This window comes from Peromyscus leucopus, unplaced genomic scaffold (assembly GCF_004664715.2).
Source record: "Peromyscus leucopus breed LL Stock unplaced genomic scaffold, UCI_PerLeu_2.1 scaffold_67, whole genome shotgun sequence".
NCBI lineage: Eukaryota > Metazoa > Chordata > Mammalia > Rodentia > Cricetidae > Peromyscus > Peromyscus leucopus.
Window position 1 is genome coordinate 170,710 of NW_023505585.1, and position 26,747 is coordinate 197,456.

The window sequence follows — 26,747 nt, forward strand, 5'->3', positions numbered from 1 at the left end:
AGACAGCACTCAGTCTTCACTTTGCATAAATGTACCAAGCAGTTAGCAATAGCTACTAATTGTACACATTTAAATAAAAGTCTTTGTATATTATCTTAAAAGATTAATTGTTTAGAGTTTTGTCCTCTACAACTATTAAGGGGAAAAACGAATGTGAAGTTAATTTTTCTGGGTAACATTCCCAAATGTGGGTGCAAAAATAATCTGGGCATGGAGGAAAGGCAGGCAAGACAAGACCAATAAGCAATTCTTTCAATTATATGACTTGTTGATTCCCATTTTACAACTCTTTCCTTAATATTTGAGTGAAATCTATCTCCTTCCTATTACCAATAGCTTTTCTTAATGATTTCATAAAAACTACTACAAAAAACAAAACAAACAAACAAAAAAACCTACTTGCTGAAAAAAGAAAAAACATCTTATTTTGGGTCAGTCTTTTGTATCCACAGATTCAACAAGTTTTATATCCACAGATTCAACAAGTTACATATCAAAAATATTTTGGGGAAAACCCTGTATCTCTACTAAATACATACAATGTTTTCTTGCTATTCCCCTAAACAACATAGTAAAAACAATTATTTCCATAGCTCTTACATGATATTTGATATTTTAAGTATTCTAGAATGATAACAAGTATGCAGGAGAATGCATATAGATTCTATGCAAATACAGTAGCACCTCACAAAAGGGACTTTATCATTAATGATTTGGTATCATAGGTTCTTAGAACCAATCCCTGCAGATACAAAGGGATGAGTATATGTTCTTCCATTACTAATGCTTCGATATATCTGTATAATAAGCAAGGTTGATTTCTTGTTGTTGCATAATATATGCACTCATTAGAGAACTTCTAGAAAGATGTTCAACATCAGCAGCAAAGCTTCCCTCCAAACCACTGAGGTCAGGACACAAGTGGTTTTGACTCAAACTAAAATTTTAGGGCCAGTTATAAGTAGCAGATTTTTTCTGCCTTAGACATAATACAAAAAGAAAACACGCCGGGGCGTGGTGGGCGCACGCCCTTTAATCCCAGCACTCAGGAGGCAGAGCCAGGCGGATCTCTGTGAGTTCGAGGCCAGCCTGGGCTACCAATGAGTCCCAGGAAAGGCGCAAAGCTACACAGGGAAACCCTGTCTCGAAAAACAAAAAAACAAAAAAAACAAAAAAAAAAAAAAAGAAAGAAAAGAAAACACTTGAAATGTTATTTGTATTCTGTAAGTGTGACATGCTGTCGGTGACTTTAAATACTTGCTGAAATTCCTCACACTGTCCATCTAACAAGAACCCCTCTACGAAGGTTAAGGAACACTGAGCAAAACAGTATCCATATGAAAAGGTCTGCACAACACTGTGTGGGTAATTAGTAGGGCATGCTTCAGCACCAACAGTTTACACACAAACTCTGTTTTAAATACACCAATTAATAATACATATTTCTCATTTGAAAAAGGTTAGATTGATGCTTCATGCATTCACAATCTTACAAAAGCATTTAGACTTCCTACAACCTAGAATTAACTAATTGTAATAAAACATAATCAAAAGGGAAAGACTGCCAGGGCATGACACAACAAACACTGACACAGCATACTTACTAAACTGTCCACCTCTATTCTGCATCCTCCCAAACAACACCATCCTCTGACACTGGCAGCTGATAAGGGGTCTGTTCCAATGAAAATGAATATTTCCTAAGTACGGGGTTTACTGTGTAGATCCTCACTAAAAGTCTGTGCATCTTCTGTCATGTTTCTGTGGCTGTGTTAGCCAGAGATAGCCCACTTGATAGCTATCACACCCACCTGCCAGTCCTTCCGAAAGTGCCTGACTTGCTAGCTCTCCCATCGGGTAATAGGAAAATTTATTCAAACAATGAGCATAGAATTCTTCCGGGATCCTGTGCCAATCCATTTCTGGCGGATTTTCAGATACATTTGGGATATCCTCTGTAGGTGATGTAACACAGTCACCACTTTGGCACTGCACATTCTTTATTATCTGCTGGGATGGCAGGAATTGCCTGGGGAGCATTACCAGGAGTAGCTGCAGGTATATCCACTTGCATTGAGTCAACATTAATAAAAGAGGAACACCCCTCAGAAGTGTCACATAATGCTATTTTTTTTAAAGTCGCCTCAGAGTTTCCTGAAAAATGTTTCTCTCCATTTAAAGTGAATTCTTTAACTGTAGACTGGGTTTTTCTTCTTTTCATGTGACGTGGGGCCTAAGCAGCCAATACTGTCAGGATCAATACTGTCTTTATCAAACAAAGTCTCTCTTTCTCTTCTTTGCATGTTACTTTTTGTTTGCTCAATTCTGATCATTGTTACCAACAGCATTAGAAACTTCTTTAATTGATTCAGAGTTAATGAAATGCAGTTCTGGGCCTTTGTCACTATTAACCCACTCCTTGGCATGTGACACTGGACTGTGGTTTTAAAGGGGGCACAACAGTAAGGTCGGGGTATTCATTCACTCCATCAGTTTTGTAACTATTTTCAATCTCATTAGTTTCACAAACAGGATCTGCTGCTATTGTCAGAAACCATACAAGTTACCGTGTTCCCACTGGGCACGACTTTACATTAAGAACACTTGTTTCCCACTGAAGATTGTTTTAGCATCTGACTTGGCATTTTCTATGTCCTCCTCACTGATCTCTCTATAATTAGCCTTCTGTGGTACCTTTTCGCCTTTTCTAGTACATAGGGCCCACTAGATTGGCTATATACTGCACCAACTAAGCTCTTCACATTGCCCTTTATCTCCTGTGTTATCATGTAGACTGTTTCCCTTGATTCAGAATCAGTACAGGTTAAAATGAATGCAGGGGGTGTTCTCTGGGCCCTGAAGAGATCTGGAGTGATCATGAGACTTGTCACTTGGTATTCTTTGTGAAAGTTCAAGCTTCAGCAGATCTGTCTTCTGGACCACCCCTTCTGTGCCTGGTTCACATTCCACTTGAGTTAAATCATGGGCCTCTGTCTGAGCCTTGTCTGCCCTACTACCTACACAGAGGTCTGCCTGATACCAACATTCCAACTCTCTCTTGCAATGGCTCTTGGTCTCTAAAATGCTCCTTCTATCTTCATCTTGATAAGTGGAACCATTTTCAGAACACAAGAATATCTCGCCTCTGTTTGCCTGCTGGACACTTCCAGTTTCCATACTGCCATCCCCCAGGTGATGCTCCTTCATTAGCACTGGCTCCCCTTGGAGTATAGGATGAGGGCCAGCAGGTTTGCTCAAGGCAACTTCTCTGAGATTAGCATGAACTGGGAGATGCTCATTACCTGACGCGCTCTGAAACTAGCCTTTGGGGGCTTAAATTAATCTTATCTAGACCAAAGGAAAGAATCCTATCTGGCCTGTTAACACTGATGTGAAAATAATCATTGCCTTCTAATAACTTTCAGAGTCAGGCTCTCTTTCCATTTTAGAGTTTAAACTTTGGCCAGTACTAACTGTTATAGCCTCAGGTTCACCCATTCATCAAATATGAAATGTCATTAAGTAAATTAACAAGTGAATCATCCACCTGACTTCCTATTCCTGAAGCATTGCTCTCTCTTTCTTCAGATCTAGCACTCGACACTTTAATGAGTCACTGCCTATGTTAATATTTAATTCAGGGAGTAGGCCAGTATTATGTAATGTACGATGTTCTGTGTGATCTTTAGGGAATTTGGCACAAACTTTTGCCCTTAGAGACTCAGCTTGCAGGTCACCGATGTGTGCTTCATCAGATGGATCACGGTCCACCAAAATATCAGAACTACATTCACTTTTCTCGATACATGCTTCATTTGTTTCACAGGGGCATAGGACATCCTGGGGTAACAGTTCTTCATGCTGCAGCTTTAACTCTCCTGCCTCTGTACGGCATCTGAGGCGGCATATTCTTCCCTGTTATCTAAGGGCCAATCCACTTGGACAACTTCGTAAGTGACAGCTGGATGACATTCTTCTGCAGCTGCTACATACATGGGAGTGTACAGTTCCTCTTCCATGTTCAAGCAGTCCAGATCTATAGCACAATACTGTAAAATCTGAATTCTTACAGGGTTTGTCACCCAACACAAATATGGCTTTTACTTTGCAACTCTCCAGCAGAAACATCTACAGAGTTATTCTCATTAAAAACTACTGATTCGAACATTTAGTACTTTTTCTTTCTCTATTAAAGAGTTTTTACAAGTGGCCAGGTAACACTGCAGATGGTCACTTACAAAAGTTTCCTCCTGCTGGTCAGAAGGCATGGGCACATGTGAGGAAGGCTGATCATCGTCAGAACAAGCCTGTCCATCACTACTCACACACAGTGGGTCACTGACAATCTCAGAATTCTCTTCAATAACAACATTATCTAAATTCTTGTCACCCTCATCTAAAATTTTCAGACCCATAAAAGAACTCATATGTGGGAGAGGAATCAGAATTCAGTGACTGCTTTGATCTATGATCCTGTTTGTGCCTAGACCTTGTAAAACTCTAGTCCACACAGTGACACCAGCGGGTGCTCGGCTGGGTCCATTTTCAACATTGTGAAGCTCCTCACCTTCAAGGTATCAAATAATGAAGATAAAGTTTTACTTATCTTGTTCTCCGGTTTCTTCTCTTCCACAGATTTTTGTAACAGGCCAATTCTCTCATTGTCATTGTCACTACTTAATTCTTTGCTGAAGCAACAGCCCATATCGAAAGTTCAAAAACTCACATCACAATGCTTGTCCTTTTCTGAGCTTCTACAAATACAACTCACACTAACTTGCTATCGTTTCTGAAAAGAAGCCAACACACAGTACCAAAAATAACTCCTTGCACAGCATCACATGGCCACTCAAATCCAAATCCTAATGACAACAGAGCCCTGCCTGGCATTTATCAGACTCCTTGTGCTGAAATCCAAACGGCACATGGAATGTAAAGGTGCAGAACAGCAGCGTGGGGGAGAGGGGTAGAAATATACATGTGGCTTTTTTCTTATTTTCATAAACTTAATTCTTAAAAACAACTCAAGTTATAAGCATAGCCAGAAGAAATTTCAAACTTCTAGTCTTTGTTTTTTCAGTGTTTCAGTCTCTCCTGGATTATATTTCATAAGACAGTGGCCACCAAAGAATTCCCTTTAAAGAAAAACAACACCAGTAACTTCAGCATTTACAGCTACTAGACTGCCAGGGACACAGTGGGCGAGGGTGCTTGCTGTGCAAACCTGAGAACTTGAGTTCAAGGCCTTGATGGAACGTCCGACCTGCACATATTTGCTGTGGCACAGGTACACTTGCACTCTTACTTACACATACACAGACACACAGACACACACCACACAGACACACACAGACACAGACACACACACACAACACGATAATAAGAATACATTTTACATGCTACAGCTACTTAAAAGTTTAATCTTTTTAATTCCAGCACTCATGAGGCAGAGGCAGGTAGATCTCTGAGTTTGAGGCCAGCCTGGACTACAAAGTGAGTTCTAAGACAGTCAAGAAAGAGAAAGACAAGAAAAAGATAGGGAAACCCTGTCTCAAAAACCAAAAAAAAAAAAAATCTCCTAAAAGCACTATATACTGCTAAAAATATTTAAACTGTAAAATACTGGTCTAAAAGCAGGCAGTTGTCATTTTTAAACCAAATGCAAGTATTGGCTATTTTCAGACCATCAAGCTTTCTGACTGTGAGTCTACTTATTCAATATGCAGACATGTAGTAATTGATCTAAACATTCACTCAGAAACAGTATCATCAAAAGGCATAATTTGCTGATGAGTAGGGTGGAGTGCAGGAGGTTAAACCATAGCCTTGCATAAGCTAAGTAAGCACTCTCCACTGAGCTACATCCAAGACAGTTCCTTTAGTTAAGTTCTCTTATCTTGTTATCTTTAAGTAGTTTTAAAGGATTGTTTCTAATTGGGCCAGTAAGATGGTTTAGTAAGTAAAGGCACTGGCTGCCAAGCCTGACAATCCAAGTTTGATCCTTGGGACTAACACTGTGAAAGGAGAACTGACTCCCCTAATTTGTCCTCTGACATCTACATACACGCTATAACATGTGCAGACATGTGTGTGTACATATACATATAAGGAATAATTAAATGTAATGAAATGCTTAAGATCATTATGAAATAATTCAGGTTTTATTGAGTTGTCTATAGTTTAGTGCATAAGAAAGAATCAAATTTCCATATCACAATTAGAAAAGACATGGCACTTCCCAGAAAAACAAGCACTTCCACTAATATTACTTGTCCTTACACATCTTTCTCAAACAGCATCTTGGCTCATTTATGTTGAAATGCAACAGAATCATTACAACAGAAAATGGGCCTGAGGCCAAAGTAGTTCCACTAAGAACACTGAAGCAACTTGGCTGCAGGAAGGTAGTAGGATTTAGAACCTGAACCCTTGCTTCTTGCCTCTTCTGCTAGGATGACAGTCACTGGCAAGCACACCCAGTTGATACAGTACTGAGGATCTCTCCCTACAAGGGAGGCAAATCCTCCATCAACAGAGCTATATATATTCAGCTATTTCCTTATTCTCTTACTACTTAGGATTTGACTTGTATACTCTAAAAACAATCATCAAAATGTAAAGCTAGTCATTACACACACAATTAACAGAATTCAGATGAACTGAGAAACACTATCATGAATACCTGAGAATAAATTAATATATCTGACACTTCCATGTGAAAAAGAGACAATATCAACACAACACACTCAGAGCACAGTGTCAAATGGGTCCTCCTTTTGAGAAACATCTACATTTTTCTAAGTTTTTTTTAACAATACATATTTGGGATCATGCTATATCTGGTACTCTTGGCTGTGGCTCAATCTGTGATAAATCTAGAAAATGAATTACCTGAGTCAAAGCTGGGATGGAGCTTGTTTGAGAAGTGGTTTGCGATATAGGACCATTCATCTGTAAAATTGAAAGCATCAAAAACTCCATCATTCTAACATAAAGAAAACATAATTTCAAACCATAGTAATTAAGTAAAGCCAAACTCATTTTTAAAAGAATGCATGTTTTTATATAGCAAAGGAAATTTATGAATAAGTACATTCAGGAACAGAAGAGCCTTGAAATGTATAAATTTTAGAAGTTTTAGGTAAATTTCTGGTAGTTTCAACTGGGGTGATTTTAAAAAGCTACTTTTCCCAATACTACTTAGAAACTTCAATATTATTGCTTCACAGGATTCAATTTCTTTTTTGGTTTTTATTTTTGTTTAGGTTTTTTGAGACAGGGTTTCTCTGTGTAGCCCTAAGTGTTCTGGAACTCACTCTGTAGACCACCAGGCTGGCCTCAAATTCACAGAGATCGAATTCACCTGCCTGTGCCTCCTGAGTGCTGGGATCAAAGGTGTGCCATCACCACCAGCTAGGATTAAGTTTTAAAAGATTATTTATATATACACTCATGTATGTATTTGCACTTGTGTGAAGGTGCCCTCAGGGGCCACTGGATGGCCTGAAGCTGCAGTTACAAGAGGCTATGAGTCACCTAGGGTGGGTGCTGGGGACTCTTAAACATTGATCCATCCTTCTAATCCAGGATTAAAATTCAAAGGTAGCCAAAACAAAAATATAATAAAATCCTAATTAACTCTTCAAATATACTTTACTATAATGCCTGTGATGTTAGTAAGCTGTTTAGTTTTAAAGCTATTTTATGTGCATCTGGGTGATTTGCATGCATGGATGTCTATGTACCACATGCATGCCTGGTACCAATGGAGGTCAGAAGATGGGTCAGATCCTTGGAACTGGAGTTATAGATGGTTTTAAGTCATGATGTTGATGCTGGGAACCAAACCCAGGTCCCCTGCAAGGGCAACAAGTACTCTTAACTATGGAGTCATGTCTACAGCCCACATTTTCTTTTATTATTTATTATTATTTGTGTGTTAAGATATGTTTACAACATGTGTGGGGGTGGGTGGGTGTCACAGTGTGCATATGAAGTCAAAGAACAACTTTCATGAATTGCTTCTTTCCTTCCATTGTGGAATATGGGAATCTAATTCAGATTGTTGGGCTTATGTGACAACTGCTTTTACTCACTTACTGGCCCCAAATTGCATTTTCTTGATACAAATCTTTAAGTACCTAAAGTCACAGGCGTCTTTTTTTTCTGTATCACCTAGTAGTACAGTGGTTCTTAACCTATGAGTCATGATCCTTTGGGGTGGCATATCCATGATTCATAATAGCAGCAAAATTATAGTTATGAAGTAGCAATGAAAAAATTTTATGGTTGGGGGATCACCACAACATGAGGATATTAGGGGGTCCCAGCTTTAGGAGGAAGGCTGAGAACTACTGACCCAGTACTTTTAGTTTCTGCTACTAAAGCTACACACAGTTTCAGAAGGACAGAGTTCAGTCTGAAATATTAGAGCTTGCTGTTTGAGGGAGTTGCAGAGTATCTTTCACTACTTTCTTAAGTACACCATAAAACAAGCTGACTTTCCTTTGAAAATAGGTCCCAAGGCCCTCATTCCAGAGAGTGTCCAGTCTCTTACTAGAGACAGCAATGTCACACACAGATGCCAAGACAAACCTGAGCAGGCCTAAGTTCATGTTAATACCATCGTATCACACCATCTTTATACAAGTATGCATCTGTTATCAGATGGAGCACAGTTTGCTTTGTAGGTCTTTACCTCTAACTGCTAAATAAATGTCTCTCTCTGTTTCTCTCTCTCTGTTTCTCTCTCTCTCTCTGTTTCTCTCCTCTCTCTCTCTTCTCTGTTTTTCGAGACAGGGTTTCTCTGTGTAGCTTTGGAGCCTTTCCTGGAACTCACTTTGTAGCCCAGGCTGGCCTTGAATTCAGAGATCCACCTGCCTCTGCCTCCCAAGTGCTGGGATTAAAGGCGTGCGCCACCACCGCCCAGCAAATGTGCTTCTCTTAATGTAGGGATCTCAGTCAGGAACACTGGATAAATAAGAAGTCCTTTTGCCTCTGTAAAACTGTTATTATTTGATATACTTGTTCTAACAATCTTCTTACATCCAATGTAGAGTTCTAGATCAGAAAAAGAAATGGATGCCGTGGTCTCCCTCCCCCGCCTACCCCCCAACAACACCTACCAGATGAGAGCTATCCTTGCCCTCCTGGACTCGCTGTGCCTGCGGTTCAGCCACAACTTTAGTGTCCTGATCAGAAGTCATGGGCTCCACTGGAGAAGTATAATGCTAACCTCAGGACGCTGGAAAAGGACAGAGAGTGAAAGGGTCACCTGAGAAGCACGTTTTTGTTGTTTTAGTTTTGAGATGGTCTAACTCTGTAACACAAGCTAGCCTAGAACTGATTATAGTCCAGGCTGCCTCAGCTTCCCCAATGCTGAGATCCCAAGTACGAGCCACTACCCCCAGCATTATGACTAATTCTTAAAGTAAAATTACTAAGTCTGAAAACGCTTGAATCTTCTAGAATACTTGTTAACCCTTCTGGATTCCAAGTAGTTTAGAAACATCTGCCCAGAACACTCATGTTATTCACTGAGTCCTTAGCAAGTTTCTCCTTCAGACCAACCAGGTGAAAGTGACATCAGAAAACTTGGAAACTGTGTGCTAACACAGAAAAGCCCAGGAATTCATCTTAAAACATAAAACTGAGGAGTTACTATTCAAGGCACATGAGGAATATTCATAGCTTGAGAGTAAAAACCGAATAAACTAATTTCAAAAATGGCCAAAGAATTAAGCACCACCCTCCTTCATGGAAAATGACAAACGCACATACTTAGACATTCAAATACCTCACTAACCATCAGGGAAAAGCTAATTAAAACCCCAGAAAGATAGCACCATGCACCTGTTAGGATAGCTATAAAAAGACAAGTGGCAAGTGTTAACATGGGTGTGGAGAACAGAGAATGCTGCTGGAGGACCTGTGCGGCCATTACTGAAATGATAGAGAGCTTTCTCAAAAAATTTAAAAATAAAACTACACTACATGATCCAGCAACTTCATTTTTTGGTATAACCAAAGTAAATGCAATAAGCTCCTCGTGAAGATAGCCTATGCTCACTGCAGCATCTCTCACCCTAGCCAAGATAGAGACATAACTAAGAGAATCCCCGAATAAATCTTGTTATTTGTCAAACATAAATGAACAGATAAATCTGGGAGATGTCTGGCTTAAGGAAAAAAAGCAGGCGCTGGAAGTTGAATACTGTATGAATTCACTTACTAATACAATCTAATTAAACAAACACAGAGAGAAACAGAGAATGTAGTTTTCAGGAAATGGGAAGGAGAAAGAAGATAGGAAGCCACAGGTCAAAGGACACAACAGTGCAGTGATTTAGGATGATGAAATCTCCTGATCTAATACAACATAGGGCTAGCAATTATTGTGCAAAAAGTCTTCTGTGAAAGTAGACGTCATATACTCTTCATGTACACTTCAAGGTAACAATGTGGGATGACTGATTACAAAAACCATTTCATCATGTATACCTCAGGGAAGTATATGCTAAGAAAACTACAGAATCTACCAACTCCAGAATTAGAAATTATTTTCATAAATCCCAAATTTTTAGAGTTTTTGATTGGTCCTATTGATTTATCTTCACTAGAACAACAGTTGTGGGTCAGGGATGGTAGAACATACCTTTAAACCCAGCACTCAAGAAGCAAAGGCAGGAGAAGAGAAAGAAGAGAGAGAGAGAGAGAGAGAGAGAGAGAGAGAGAGAGAAGAGTAGAGAGAAGAGAAGAGAAGAGAAGAGAAGAGAGAGAGAGAAGAGAAGAGAAGAGAAGAGAGAAGAGAGAAGAGAGAAGAGAGAGAAAAGATTAATTGCAAAGGAAGTAATTTCACTAGAAAGAAACTGAAAATACTTGAGTACAGTTGTACAAACACTGGAGGATTCGGGAAACACTCTCAAACACTACACAATAAACTTCTCATATAATACCTCATCTAACTTTCAAAAATGACTTAGGAAGAGACAACTTTCATGACTTTTATTGTGAGGCTTCCTAAGCATTCAGTTCTGAATTGAAGGCATTTCTTCTTTAATGCTTCACAAATAAGATAAAGGGCTCAATGTCAGCCAGGTACCTTTTCAGTCACTTCTGAAAACAATTACCAGAAGGCCAAAAAGGAGAGAGAAGGGGGTGAAATATAAAAGTAACTTGTTTTTGTTTCATTAAGTACCAGTACAGGTTTTTCCCCTTATTACTATTTTAAGGTAGCACACAATGTAATGGGTTTCATCACAGCATCTACACATACCTCATTATACTTTGTTCTCACTCATTCCCTCTCCCCATCCTCTCCCATGTCCAGTACCCTCCAGTTGGGTTCTCTTTCTTTTCCTAATTAGTCCCAAGTTATGCTATATTACTCGTATTCCATTTCCCTAGTTCCCATCTCCTAAGATATCTTCATCTCCTCTCATGACCCTCTTTCTAGTTATGTGACTGCCATTCACATGTATACATGTACACAAACACAGGAGGGAGAGAGAGATGGAAGGAAGGGGAGAGATCTTTGAATGTAGGTTCCATAGGAGAGAAAATGTGGGTCTCTTTGAATCTGGTTTATTACAATTAACATGATTTTCAGATGCACCCATTTCCCTGCAAATGTCTTGATTTCAAGAATAAAATTCTGTGGGTCATTTTCTAGATTGGCTACCTGTTGATAGTCATCTAAGCTGCCTTCATTTTCTGACTATTTGAAATAGTGCAGCAATGAACATAGACAGGCAAATACACATAGCAGTAGTCTTAGCTTTTTGGGAATTTCCATAACCGATGCACAAGTTCACATTTCCACGAGCCCTGTCCCATATCCTTGCCAGCATTTGTTACTTGTCTTTCTTTTATTCTTTAATTTTATTTTATGTGTATGAGTGTTTTGCCTGTATGTACGTCTGTGCCTAGTGCCGTGGGGGCCAGAAAAAGATGTCAGATCCTCTGGAACTGGAGTTACAGTTGTGAGCTGCCATGTGGGGGCTGGGAATTGAACCTGGATCCTCAGGAAAGAATACAGCCAGTGCTCATAAATCTCTGAGCAATCTCTCCAGCTCCATCATTTGCTTCCTTGATGATAGCCATTCTGACTGGAGGAGATAGAATCTCAAAGCGGTTATAAGTGCATTTTGCCAATAGCTAAGGATGTTGAAGGTTTTTCACCTCTATAATACTTCTCCCTATTCTCAAAAACTTGGTTCTAATTTCCAATACTCTTATTAATGAAATTATTTGATGATCAAAAGCAATTTCAGCCAGGCATGGTAGCATAGACCTTTAATCCCAAAGCTTGGGAAGCAAGAGACAGGCAGATCTACAAAGCAAATTCTAAACCAGCTAGGGCTGCAAAACAAGTTCCTGCCTCAAAAGATAATGAAATTTAAAAATAAATAACAAGCAATCTCAGAAGGGGAGTGTTAGAATACATGTGCTATGAGGGTGGCAGGGAAATACTAGGGAACAGAAAAGTTTTAAGAAGGAAATAAGGAAACAGAGGAGAGGGTTGCCGGGGAGGTCAGCCAAAACTAAGGATCTATGAAAAGTTTCTCAAGGAAAGCTGATCCTTGGTAAACTAACTGAAAAATAAGGAGTTGAACTGTGGTATCCTGCAGATGTGGATAATCTGACCCCCAGAGGCCATAGGTCATTAAATGAAGAGCCCAGTGACTCCCCGGCCCTCAACTGTCCCCCCCCCCCACCATGTTGTTGGTCAGGAAGACCGGAGAACACCATATAATATAGGCAACTGCCACAGTGGCTCACCATTCACCAGGACTAGATAGCCATATTGCTGAAGACACTACACGATCTGGTTGTAGGTCATAGAGAAATCAAACTGGAACTGAGATAAAAAAGCTTCCTCCCTGAGGGTTAACCTTCATAGTGCCAGAACAGGCTATGCAGGCTGCTGGGGAGAGATAATCACCAACGGTCTTCCTCTGAGGTGGATCTTGCATGGTATATTTCAACCTGTTAAGCAGAATGTGCCCCACAAGTACAACAGAGGTACATCTGTTATGGGGGCAACCAATCTCATTCTGGCTGATATTGAGACCCATTCCACTGGGGCAATTCACTTCTGGTCTCATTTAATCTGGTCAAAAGCTGAGACTATGGAAGTCATCAGCCCTGGGAGGGAGCTACTGCTGTTGTTTTACTAAACAGATATCATATGCCCATCAATATGATATGCCCATCAATTTGCCTTCTAAATAACTAGGCTTGTGTCTAAAAGCTGTCAATTTTGGCCTGAGAAACTTCTGCTGCAGTGGGCAGCAGTAACTGCAGGCTCACAACTGGTCCGAGTGACCAGAGTACCTGCTACATGCTCAGCCATAAGTGGGACTCTACAGTCACCTACCCCAAGCAGAGTTTAAAAGAATGTAAGAACCACAAGAAAGAAAGTAAGTTTTGGAATGTTCACTGCTGGGCATGACACAGCCACTACACTCTTGAGCCCACAGCAGTTGTGATTATGGTACAAAGACTGGGGCCATCAACCTGCCATAGTGGGAGAGCTCATGAGGCCCCATGACTCTCTAAGGATTGTAGTTCAAGCTGGCTTTGACCTTGCTATGTAGTTAAATGACTTCTGATTCTTCCATTCTCTATAAGCTAAGATTGCAGGCATGCCCCACCATGCCCACTTTATGCTGTGCTGGAAGTTGAACCCAGGACCTTGTATATGCTAGACAAGTACTCTACCACCTTAACTACATCCCAGCCCTAAACATGAACTTTATAAAAAGTTATGTAGGTTATTCTGAATCACCTGAGCAAGGAAAAGCTACTTAGCACCGCCGCCCCCCCTTCAACCCCTCCAAAACAGTAAAAGTTGGAGGGAGGGCAGCTCTGCTTTAAGTGTGTGAATATGTATGCACATGTGTATGTAGGTACACACATGGAAGGCAGAGGAGAATATCAAGCGTCCTGTTGAATCACTCTTTGTCTCATGTCCCTGAGACAGAGTCTCAGGAACTTGGAAGCAGGTGGCAGCCAACCTTAGTGATCCACAACGCGGGGTGAGATGTAATGCTATGTTCAGCTTTTGTATGTGTGCTGACTTTGTCCTCATGTTTGCAATAAGTGTACCCAAGACATCTCCCTAGGCAATAAGGTCAATTCTGAAGGGCAGATTTTAAGTATGTAAAAAAACTACAGGTCTGACTTTAGAGAATATGGTGGAATAGAAGACATGTCTGAGTTGTAATGATGACAAGAGTCAGAGTAACAAGGACACTTTCAAAGAATTAGAGTCAAAAGGGAAGCACAACGGGAGTGACAGGACAGATGAAAAGTGTGCAAAGATAGAAGGATGCAAAAGGAAGCAGCACAGGGAGGGATCCAGTGTACAATCAGTGGGCAGTCGCTCCATCTAAACCTGCTAGCCTCAAGCCTGACAGCAGGAATGGGTCAACCTCCAGAGACCCCTATCTCCTACAGGTTCTTCTGCTGCATTAGCGGAACCCTGAGGCTCCAGAGAACTATGGCTGTATCTCATAAAGCGTCCAAGTCCATCTGTATATCTCAGTGCTGTTTGCTCCCCTGATTTCCAAAAGCACTCAAGAGTCAGCCCCAGAGTGTACAATCTGGGGGAGGAGGGGAGAACCTGCCCAGCTCAGCTCACAGGCTACAGAGTTAAGTGTGGCCATCAGAGGCTCCTGGCACGCAAACAAGAGAAGCTACTGAGTGAAGACTGCAGTGACAGACACTTGACACTTGTCTAGCATGTGCTCAACACCAAATAGATTGTAACAAAAGTCTAACAGACACCACCCACCCTCCATGAAGAATCCAATTTTGGAGAACTCAAGAGAAAAATTACTCCTACAGGCCATTTTTGGCCTCTCTTTCCTTTTTACTATACTTTGAATAGTATTTTAAATTTAAGTGCTATTCTGTCTTTTTTTCTCCTACTTTCTTGTGTTTATTTAATCCTTTATTACTTTCATTGCCGGGCTAACTTTTACAAACTCTTCTTCTTGCCTCTTTCATTTACTTTAGCTATGCTTCTCCAGCCCCTTCTTAATCATTTACTTTCTTCACTTTAAACTGAAATCACTTTAATTTCACAGCACATACCCACATTATTTTTGTTCCACAAGCATCATGGGCTTTAATTGACTTTAACTGTGTTTCTGTACCTTGTTCACTTTGATTTTTGCTGCTACAGTACTTTATTTTCTTCTCTGAATGGTACTGAGCATGGAGCAGGCTGCTTGAAGTTGGTTGAGATGGTTCAGTCAACAAAGTACTGTTAATTTAGCACTGTGTACAAGTATGAGTTCAGATCCCCAGCATCCACATAATAAGTTAGATACATGCAGTGTTACATTCCAATAATCCCAATACTGGGGAGGTGGCAACAGGAAGATGACTTGCCTGAGGCTTGATGTCTAGCTACTCTAGCCTAATCATTGAGCTCCAGGTTCAGTGTGAGATTCTGTCTCAAAAGAAAAAAAAGTTGATACGACACTCAATATTGACCTTTGGCTTACACGCTACACACACACACACACACACACACACACACACACACACACACGTATAGATGTGCACCACAAATATGTGAATATACACAAATACACACCACACAACAGCATAAATACACAATGGAAGAGTAGGCTGCTCAGAAGACATAAGAGACTAAAGATGCAGAGTGATTCCCAGCACTCTAAACTAGGTGTGGATGGTACCAGCCTTTACTACAACCCAGAAGATGGGGCAGAAGGATTTGAAATTCAAGGTCATCCTTAGCTGTCTTGCAGGTTTGGAGCCAGAATGAGTACATGAGACTACTACATTTGAGAAAAAAAAATGTTTACAAGACCATTAACACCAAGTAGGTTGATTGCCCCTACCCCCAAAGAAGTTCCTTATTTGAGATGAACCTGGGATGTCTTACTATGAAAGTAAAGAATCTATCCAAGATAAGTGGGGTCACACTACAAGAGTACTAAAGCCACAGCGGAAGTGGTAAGGGTCTCGACTGTATATAAAATACGGTATCTAAAACCCCCAAATGCTAAAAACATCACCTCTATATCTATAGCGCCTGTCTCTGGAGTCTGTTAGGATACCAATTCATTATCCTATAGATTAAGGGAAAGTCATGCACTCCACCTCCCCTAGATGAATCACATTTCATGACAAGAGAGTTACCAAAGGAAGAAAAGCCTCAGTTAATAGAGAAGGAATGATTTAAAAAAAAAATCAAAATATTCAAAATTTAGCGCTGGGCATAGTGCACAACAACTGTAAGTTCAGCATTCAGGAGTCTGAGGCCAGAAGACCAAATCCCAAGTCAGCCTGGACTACATTAGCGAAACTAGAACCAACCAACCAACCAACCAACCCACCCACCCACCCACCCAACAATAATGGCAACATCTCACAGAAGAAGGAAGGTGGTTATCAATGTCAGATAAAAATGGGGACTGCAGAGCTGATGAAAACTTCATAAATGGCAAATAAGATACTGACTGGGCCATTTTTCAGTTTTGTCACTGAAATAGGAACTCTAGGCATTGTTTTCTTGATGTGATACAACAGTACCATCTGTGAGGCACTTTTGCAAAACTAAAACCATGATATTTAATCAAAACTAATCTGATTCCCAATTTAAAGAGAATACTGAGGAAATTCATGTCAAATAAGACAAAGCCATCAGCTAAATGCAAAATGTGGAGCAAGAAAATGACCTCATTCCTAAACTAAATACAACACATTTTATAAGGGAAGAAAAATATACAAACTACAAAAGTTTTCACCAAAATAACCTAATGTAATGTGAGAACTGTTCAGATTTTGAGTCAAATTCAAAATTTCATCTTGGGTACAAGAAAAAACCCTTAACATTATATGGATAAAAAAGGTATTACAGAATGATAGTGATTTTATTGAATTTAATCAAGGTGTTCCAGTTCTGTCCATTTGAAATGGCCTTGTCTATAGGAGACATAAACCAAAATCCTTTATTCATGGAGTATGGTGACACTACTCTAACAGACTTGCTACTTGGGAGGCAAAATTGGGAGGGTCACCTGAGGGCATGAGCTCAAGACCAACCTTGACTACAGTAAGGACTTATCCTATAAATACATAAACAGCCTGTGGAACGAAATATACATATACATCTATGTTGTGGTTTGAATGTGAAAGGTCCCCATAGACTCATGTGTGGAAACACTTGGTCCCCAGCTGGTGGCACTGTTTTGAAAGGTCATGTAACCCTCAGGAGGTGGAGCCTTGCTGGAGGAAATGAGTCACTGGGGGGCAGGTCTTAGGATTGTATAGCTTAGCCCCACTTACTGTACCCTCTCTGCTTCTAACCTTAGATGCATACGACTGATCCGCCTCCTGATACTACTATTGTACCTTTCCTACCAAGAAGGAATTCCTTTGTGGCCTTAAATTGTAAGTCAGAAAACCCTCCCTTCCTTTAGTTACTTGTTAGGCAGTTTGTCACAAGAATGGGAAAAGTAAGACAATCTGGAATTTGCTTTTTAAATATGCTAATAAAGTTTAAAGGAAAAAAAGAAAAAAGAAACAAATCCACAGGATGGCAGCAGGTCAGTGGCTGCTGAAACTAGCTAGACAGGTCCCAATACTGTCCTCTTTATCTTTGTGTATTTAAATCTAGTAAGAAAAAATAAGCACACACATATAACTTGGATATATTACTGATACTCACTTAAAACAGCATGTTTATTTATACTTAAAATGTGTCCTGATGAAATAAAAACACATAAACCATTTTATGAACAATAGTTGTGTTGGCTTTAGCCATAAAAGAAAATAAGACATTTAACTACAGAAAAGCAGAAACTAGAACAATCAATTGCAACTTTTAAAAAATTGACAAAACCAGCAAAGTTAAAAAAAAAAAAAAAAGCATGATATAAAATGATAGATGGCAAAGTCATAACTAGGTTTTTTATTAAATTCACATAACTTTGTAATTATTTAAAAAATGAAAGAAACTAGGAAGAAATAAACCAAGTGATTAACAACATATGATTAAAGTTATACTTCTTACACAGTGCACAGAAGTGAGCACCGTAGCAAGGATACAACAGTACAATTCGGCTCACTGATGCTTCCTCCAGTATCACTCAAAAACAAATGGCTGACTCCAGTGCTGGACAGGTACTCTACTCTACCATCAGTACTTATACGATGACTTAAGTATAACATTTACTTAGGCCTCTTCTCAGTCTCATGACTGGTACCAACAAGTTAAGGGTTGGAACACAAGGGTAAGCACAAGATGCTACTAGACAGGCACAGACTCCAAGAACTCCAACCTAATAAGATGGCTTAGAGGAGGCATTTGAGCACAGGCCTAATGACTTGAGCTTGATCCTGGGATCTCATAAGGTGGCAGCAAAGAATGGACTCCAGAGAAGCTGTCCTCACTTCTCCATATGCACCCTGGCATGGATGTGGTACCCAGGCCTGTGGGCTCATGGATGTGAATGTGCACATGTATGTATGTACACATACACAAAAAAAAATAAATTTTGCAAGTTAAAAAAAACAGTAAATGAATATTCAACTAGGTAAGTAAACAAATTTCCCTGAGTAAGAAAAAACAGGCTATTCACAACTTTAGACCTGCCCCAACTACTGTATGGATCCCTGGGGAATCGTTTTTTAAAGTCAAACTGTTCTTACTTTTAATGTCCAAATGTATTTATAAGTGAGACAGTTTACCTACTAGACTTTGACTTCTTTGCAACTAAATAAATTCACCAGGGGGAAAATTGTCAAAGCAGCTATGAGTTATTAAAAACACAACTGCAGCATCTTAGGGCTGGAAAGGCTATTTCTTGGTGACATTCACTTTCTATTTCTAGAGAGCTGTAAGGAAGTAAGATAGGACAGGATAGGAACTGGAATGTCTCACTCATTTATTCCGTGTTGCTAGATCTTATTCTCTTATGGCTGTCAGCATCACTCTGACATCCCGCAAATGTGTATTTTGGCTTCACGCACACAAAAGTAATTGTGGGGTTCCTCAGGAAGGCAACTCTGCTTCATTTACTTCGCACAGATTACACACAGAATTCATCTTCAATAGTGGAAATATTTACACAGCAAAAGTCTGCTATATCCGGGAAGGCTGCTACTCTAGATTTTTTTTCAGAGTTAGTATCTCCATTATAGCCTCTTCAATGAGTATTCTTTATTTTTACTTACTTATTTTTGCCTGCATGTATGTCTGAGGGAGGGTGCCAGATTCTCTGGAACTGGGGTTACAGACAGTTGCAAGCTGCCATGTGGGTGCTGGGAATTGAACCCAGGTCCTCTGGAAAAGCAGTCAGTGCTCTTAAACCACTGAGCTATCTCTCCATCTCAGAAGGGTGTGATCCCTGCCCCCCATCAAAGACAGGGTTTCTCTGTGTAGCCCTGGCTGCTCTGGAACTTACTCTGCAGACCAGGCCAGCCTTCAACTCACAGAGATCCACCTGCCTCTGCCTGCTGAGTGCTCCACCTTTAAAGGTATGTTTTTTTGTTTTGTTTTGTTTATAGTTTGAGTTTGTTTTTGCTGAGGGTTGTTTTTGCTGTTGATAAAATCAGACAGGGTCGATAAAATCAGACACAAGATACAACAATTTATTAGCAAAATCTGACTGGAAAGGTATCTATTCACATGAAATATATCAAATAAAATTGTACTTTTAAATGTTACAGTAATAAAAATCTAATTTAGAACTTATGTACTGATCACACATACACACATTTTAATAGTTATGACTGCTTTTATGATATACTGTCAGGTCCCAAAGAAACCCAGGACAAGTTTCACTCATACCTGTGGCTCCCCCAGCACTTTCCACCCTGCCCCTATCCCAAACCTCTCCAGCTCAGTGGCTGTGCTTGTTTACCCAGCTTCTAACTTCTAGAGACTCAGCCATTTTGGTTGCAGGCGCTCTTGGGCTCTTGGTCTGTGGTCCCTCTCTTGGCCCACTTGGTCTCTCTTCTCTTACTCTCTACCCCTCGCCCTCCCATGGCTCGTTTACTCTGGACCCTTCCAGATGCCTCTGATTGTTCTCTCCTGTGAATCTACAATAAAACCCTTCTCCTCAACCTCAATAAAATATACAATAAAACCCTTCTCATTTTCATTCACTTCTACAGAAGACACTTGTATGGAAACATTTTTTAGCTGACATTCTTATTAATATAAAACCAAACAAAACCGAGAGTGTGGGTCATCTCATTAGGTAAGCCTCTGCTAGGGAAGATGTTATTTTACCCAGAAATATTTTGACAAACTCCAAATCACCATTCCTGTATTTGTTCACACGGAACCCTAAAACAACATAAAGGATTTGAGAGTAGGAGTGAGCCCTTGCTTTCATTTTGCATGTGCGCGGTAATGGAGTTTAAACGACCCTGGAATTGACTTCCAAAAAGCTGCAGCATGCAGTCAATCACTGCCTGGCAAGATGCACACCTTCTGCCCTCAGGCAACTTCTTGTTCTTATTCTGTGTCCTCTTTCAATAAGCATGCAAAGTTGTATCTACAAACCCTTCACACAATTCAACAAGAGGAAAAGCCAGACAGAAAAAGGAGACAACCACATTAGGATTATCATCCTAAAATGCAGGCTTGGCTGATTCACGGATCTTCCTTTGTCACTAAGGAAACACATTATCAGGAAATGCTATAGTAGGCACTTGGGGTCTCTGCAGGGTTCAAGACAACAAACATAACTATTTTATCTAACCTAAATTGGGAGAGCATATAAAAAGGGAAAAAGTTTTAATTGAAATGTTAAAGTAACCCCATATGAAAAGTTAGCCATCTCTCAAACCCAGCCTGTTTAGAATACATTCTGACACTGACACTAACTAACACACACACACACACACACACACACACACACACACACACACAACACACACACACAGGGGCGGAGTTTAAAAGAACTGTTTCCTAGATTTAATGTCCCAGGGTTTGCAATGTCTCACCTAGCAGTCAGTATGCCAGTTTCTATATTCAACTGTGCTGGACTTATCTGTGCCTTCTTCCATCCCTGCAGAGATGTCTGTTACTTGATCCTGCTCATTTGTTGTCAAAGCTATGGCAATTCAATTTGTGTGCTTCTGTTTACTCAAGCCATCTCTTTACAGAAGATGCACATAAGGTGGTGTATGCCTGTAATCTAGTTCTTGGGAGGTGGAGAGAGGAGTATCTCAAATTGAGTTTAGTCTGGACTACATGGCTAGACCATGTCTCAAACAACAAGTGCATTTTACGAGTCGGCAATGGTCCAAAATGAAAGAGAAGAATAACTTTTGTCAGAGCTATATATTTCTAATTAAACGTAGCTGCCACAAATTGCTATGTCCTCCGACAATAAGTCTGAGGCAAGTTATTAGAATGCTGACTACTTGATTTCAATGTCTGTTATATCGTATTAATTATGTAACTAGTTAACTGCAAATAATACACACTTTTTCATATCTGTATCCAATCACCTAGTGTTTCTACGGATTTTATTTTTGATTAACTTTTTAAGCTATTCCGTTTGATTGGAAAATATGGATAACTGGTTAATCAATAAATTTCCTCTAGCTGAGAACAACCATGTAGATTCACTCTCCTCCATTGGCTCTCATAAGAGAAGCTTCTGAGCTAACGACTTCTTCAGTTGTCGGCATAGATAGTGTAAACATGTCTTTGTGCTATAGAAAATATTACAGCTATTCAAGTGCCCAAAACAGAAGACTCTTTCTAAACGCCGAGAGTCAGGAGGTCCATGCTACCTACGAAAACTTCTAACATCATTGCGATGAACATGGGGTCCCTTGAAATGGAAGAAAGAGTCTGCGTGATGTGCACACTTCCTCCACCCATTTGTCTCCCTTCAGGATGATCTGCTTTATCACTGTCCTCCTTTCATCTACCCATTCAACATCAGTTCGTACACCTTATTCCACATCCTTAAGGCGGTCCAGCAGTATGAAACAAACATTATCGAGGAGAGTTAGAACACTCAGAAGTTATTTAAGGCAAAGTCAAATTGATCCGAATTAGAAGGAAATTTAAAAGTGCATTAAGGACTGTTGATTGCTGTCTGTAGATTGTTTGTAAAAGAGAAACATTTTTATAATGTGGTTTTAACTAGCTCCATATGCTTTTTGGTCTCACTTGTAACCAATTTATTTACCTTTTTGATTATGTAGTTGCTTGAAACTCCACAAACCTAAAAACTGGGAGCGAGTGGTGTTTTGCTGGACTGACACGTGCTCAGACCAGTACATGGAGGACACGGATTTGACATGTTCTGTCGGAATCGATGGCCATTGTAGGATAGTATAAGTAATTAACTTGGTACTAACAGGTACCTCTCAACACGATACTCAGCATTCCACTAGTTACTCCACATTAGATTCACACTGGACTTCTAACCATGCCATAGAGGTCTCACATGACTTTTTTACGTTAGATGACCACAAACACAGAGCAAGTAATCGGACCTCCACTCGAGCTAGGTAAGCATTGTGGTCCAAACTCTAGCTCCTAGAAGCACCATGAGTCTTCTAGAGTCCCTTGAAAGCCACATGTCTCTCATCAGATCTATACTCTTGTAAGTCTAGTATGTATGTACTGACTACTAGTAATCTGGTGTTGATACAATTTCAAAATGTCTCTGCACTCTTTGTTATAAGAGGTGATATTAAATAGATGTAGTGATTGTAGAAATAAGCAAAATACTAAAACTCGAAAATAAACTAGACCAAGAACAGATAGGCTTTTGGGCGTTCAAATGCAATTAGGTTATTAAGTGTGTTGCACTTGTGTGCTCTTACTTAATATTCCATCGGAAGGTAAGATCGTGGTACTCCTTGAGTATCTCGCATGGGCAGCACCTGGTAACATAGACCTGTAGAACTAGTGCTAGATCGTTCTTCCGGCACATAGCATCATAGGCCTCATCTTCAGAGAAACCTTGTGCTACCAAATCCGAAAACTAATTAAAATATAGAGAGATCATATAGATTAGGCAATGAATAGAACTCAACGTTTACTCTGGAGACAGTACTTTTACTTCTTATCTCCCTAATCGTGCTAATTAATGCTCAAAACTGAAAATATGATATATCCAGTGTCTCTCCTTAGAATTTTCATATAACTCACAATAAGTTCACTTAGTAGGCTCGCAGAGAGATGGCCATAGGAAATAAAGACTTTTTCATAATCCTGTATTAATCAGCAATAAAAACTCCAAAACTAATGACAATATATTTAATTACTGTGTAATGGAAAGGCAGTGAATAACTATGCAGCTCAATGACTCCTCTAGTGAATGTAAACATGCTAATTTCGTGGCAAGAGCATAGGTGCCAGTATCAGTAAATTATGACAGAGGTGTTCTGTCTCAAGAGCCCTAAACTACGAGCCCGTTACTATTTCCTCCCATCTTTTAATGGTGAACATATGCAAGATCACCTTCCTAAAGCTATGACCAATGAATGAGCGAGGTATGACAGAGGTGAGCATTGCTACAATGTACGCTACAAGTTCAGCGCTTAATGGGCAGATGAGTATGCAATTAACCTATGAGCTCTAGTGTTGGGACTACTATGTGTATAAGACAGCCAAATCATCACCAGCCTGCAGAACTCAAACTGATTAAAGGAACCCATAGAATATAAGTAAGATACAATACTCATTTACAGCATTATTAATTAATGAGCAAGAGCATCTTGATCTTACCTCAGTGGATAAAGTAGTACGCAGCCTTCTTTCTACGAAGAAGTTTGTATTTTTATATACTATGAGAAATTATGCAGCCAGCAGTGGTGAGCTGCATGCCTCAAATACCGTGAGAAGCAGCGTACAGAAGTGTGATGCGTCTTTGTGCCAAGGAGTCGGAGCAGCGAGCTCTACAGAAGCCTAGGCGCAAGGTACAGTCGAGAACCCCTGATGTCTTGAAGAGCACCTCCTAAAAGAATAAATAATAGACAAAGTACAATGAAAAGATAATGTAGAATAAAAGTCACTAGGTATCTATTTCATACTCACTATATCAGTAAAATGAGAGACTAACCTAGCAATGGTAAATAATCGATCTCGCTCCTGACGCAAACACTATAATCTACATCACTCATAGCTGAATGGCAAGAATGCCTAAATACTAAGACCTGAGATATAAGCCAAATGTTCTATAAAAAAGAAGAAAAGAGAAACATGAATGTTATGAGTGGGTCTTTGTCTCACCTAGATAGTTTCTAACAGGTATAAAAGTGTTTTTGGGGAATTATAGCCTAACAAGCAATCTGCGTAAGTTCTAATGGCTCTCTATTGCCCTCACCATATGCCTGGAGTCGCGATTTCCATGGCTACGTCCTCATCCATCGACATTCCCCTGAGAGACTGTATCAAAGAGTAGGCTACATATGGCTCTAATGAGATAAGTGAAAGCAGCTCTCTAGGAACCTGGGTTACTTTTTCTACACAGAGTTTCTTAGTTCAAGAGCTTCCAACCAATCGTGACACTTCTATCGTTCGCCTCCCAAGCCGTCAGCCAAGGCACACACTCGAGTGCACAGATATATTGCTCAGGAATAAAAGGCAACTCCAACATATAAAAAATTAGTCAAGCTTACATCCAGCCTACCCAACATCTTGATCTCCGCACGCACACTGCTCACATGTGAACCGAGCGCCGTCGCACGCAGGTGCCAAAATCGACGTGGCACCGCCAATGACGTAGACACTTCCTAAGCGCAGTCTAAAAGATCTGTGGCCTCCGACATGCTTGGTACTTCACTATGCTGTGCCTGCTCTCACATAGCCATTTCAATCGCATATTGAGACCGTCTCCCCACCGCTGCTCCACTTACTGGTCATGGATCTCTCAGTCGCTACAAGCCGAGCCGCTACTCGCTGCCTATGCTTCTCGGTCCTCTCCACTTAACATGTGAACCTCTCTGGTATCGGCTTCTTCAACCTCACTCTATCCTCGAGGCACTCTCCATGATACATTGTTTCGTACCTAATGTTTATTCGCTTGCTCTCACCTAAGGGATTCTTGCATATCCAGCACCCTTGACTGCAAAGCAACAGTAGTTATAGGCGCCTCTGATGATCCCCCCCAGTTTTAACTCACTACCAACCCTGGATATCTTAAAGATAATAAACCAACACAACCACTCAAGAGTGGTGTAGAACTCGAAGTAGGAACCAACTCTGTATTTCGCATAGCACCTCTGCGTAGGAGAGCTGCAATAAAAGACAAATAGCAGGAATAACTTTTTGCAAAAAAATTAGACTGGAAAGTGGCACACTTAACCTTAGCACTTGTACTTGTGTGTCCTTCTTTTGTTAAGTCGCCGTAGCCTCAGTCTCCTTCTTTATGTTGTGCTTCTCACATAAGCTCTCTATGAATTTTGCTGATCTACCTAATATGTCTATTGTTTCTTTTAATAACACATCTAATTATCACATGAAATAATCATATAATATCAAAGAATGTTATAGAAAGATTATCCAGTGGTGTGTTGCTATTGTGTGCGTGCTCCGATCGTGCGAGTGCGAAGCTGGGTTGCGTGCTTGTGCGTGTGTGTCGTGTGTGCGTGTTGGTGTGTGTGGTATGTGGTGAATAGCACAACCTCTTCAGCTGTCCTGAACTCTGTCTGTTGCAGACCTCAGAGAAAACTTCGGACCTTACGACAATTCTCTCGGCATGATAGCAGCAGCGGCACTGGACATATTGTTAGTTCTGCCATACAGCAAGATCAGCTCAGAGTTGTTATTATTTATTTGTCTTCTTGCTAGCTCGCTTGAGCCATACATATGACTAGACGACTGCCCTTCGCTGTTCTCGTGCCTCCTCCACGTAGGTTGCTGGCGTTGTCCGTACACCACCTCATAACGATACCTCGCTAGTCATTCTTCTTTTCTTATTTCCTATTTACTTAGCTCATTCCTTGTGTGTATTAACTGTGTGTTTGACTAGTAAGTGACAATGATGAGTAGATGTACCAGTTGAATTATGTGCCTGTGTGATACCTCTCTTAGAACGTCAGTCATTGCTATCTGTGTTGTGTTGTTGTTTCGGTGCTGGAAGTTACGAACAACCAGAAAGTCATAATCCTCTGGCTCTATATATTACGAGGGAATGCCTACACATACTTGTTAACTACTAAGCCAACTCTTCTACAAGTGCTCCAGCTTTCTTTATTGCGCGCTCTTGCAGCATTCTACCCCTATAAGACCGCCCCAGTTAGTGAACATTTAAATTTTCTCTTAGTGTGAATGAATACACTCAAAGATTTTATTCTCTATGGCCTATTTCTCTCTCTCGAGTGTACTCGAGTGTATATTCTCAATATTACAATATCAGAGCATCATATTGAAATATTTGGTATATTGTCTCACTAACATAAGAGAGTCGAGTTGTTGTGTACGGTTATTACATTCTTGTGAGTAAAGCAGGATAACCACTCTTTACGGATGATAAAGGCATCTCCTGGACACCAGAACAGATTGGTAGCCTCATCCTCAGCATCTACAGAGTCTATACAGGCAGAAAGCTAGTGCCACAGGTGCCTCCAAGGTCTTAAAGTGTATAGTATCGATTCTCCTACATCTACTCGCTATGTTAATCCTCTAGAAACTATGTGAGCCTTGGATCAGTCCTCTCTGTCTTACTAAAGTGCTACCGCGTTTTGTCACTCTCAGTCAGCCAGTTCACCAATCTGTGATAGTG

The 26,747-nt window shown here is 40.2% G+C and overlaps 1 pseudogene; it reads right to left on the bottom strand.

Annotated features, from left to right (window-relative positions):
• LOC114707912 overlaps positions 1-26,747 on the bottom strand; it is an 83,508-nt pseudogene that overhangs the window by 42,860 nt on the left and 13,901 nt on the right.